At 48.1% G+C, this 786-nt stretch overlaps 1 protein-coding gene across 1 annotated transcript in view; it reads left to right on the top strand.

Moving 5' to 3' along the window:
* The window catches only part of ZC3H4 (zinc finger CCCH-type containing 4), a 38,038-nt gene that overhangs the window by 17,342 nt on the left and 19,910 nt on the right, over positions 1 to 786 (top strand). The window lies entirely within an intron of this gene.

The following is a 786-nucleotide window of genomic DNA, read 5'->3' as shown; positions in this document are numbered from 1 at the left end:
CCCCCCCCCCCCCCGCATTCCTGTTATTAACAGTGTGGCACGTTTGTTACACTTGGGAGCCAGTATCGATACATGGTTATTCCTTAGATCCATCATTTACGTTAGGGTTCTAAGGTTCTTTGGGCTTTGTCTAATGCATGGTGTTATGTATCGACCAGTTCAGTATCATCATCCAGAAATAGGTTCACTGCCCTGAAAGTCCCGTGCTCCTGCTGTTCCTCCCTACCTCTTTCTCCCCTGAAACACCCCCTGGCAACTACCAGTCTTTTTACTGTTTTTAGTTTTACCTTTTCCAGAACGGCATGGTTGGACTTATGCAGTGTGTAGCTTTTTTAGACTGGCTTCTATCACTCAGCAGTATACATTCACAGGTCCCCTGTGTCTTTCTGTGGCTTGGGAGCTCATTTCTTTTCTTTGCTGAGTACTAATCCATTGTCTTGATGTACCACAGTTTGCCTGTTCACCTGTCGAAGGACCGCGTGGCTGCTTCCATTTTTATGTATATCTTTAGCTTCATCCAGTACAGCTTGGCACTGCCACACATTGCAAAGTGCCATTTGAAACAGCTGTGTGGGGTGACTGCCAGGCAGGCCGTAGACTGAATGCCAAGGCCCTGTGAAGATCGTGGCAGAGGAGCACCCTCCTGCCTTCCAGGCCCTCCTCACATGTGGCTGCTCTATATCCCTGGGGATTGCCCCCTTCCCCCCATTCATCAGGGATTCTGGTGTCTGTGTTTCTCAATTTTCTCTTCTTTTTTTTTTGAGACACAGTCTCACTCTGTTGTCC

Source organism: Propithecus coquereli, unplaced genomic scaffold (assembly GCF_000956105.1).
Source record: "Propithecus coquereli isolate 6110/MARCELLA unplaced genomic scaffold, Pcoq_1.0 Scaffold42, whole genome shotgun sequence".
Lineage (NCBI taxonomy): Eukaryota > Metazoa > Chordata > Mammalia > Primates > Indriidae > Propithecus > Propithecus coquereli.
The sequence above is the reverse complement of the archived record's forward strand: the minus strand, read 5'-3'. Positions and strand labels throughout refer to the sequence as shown.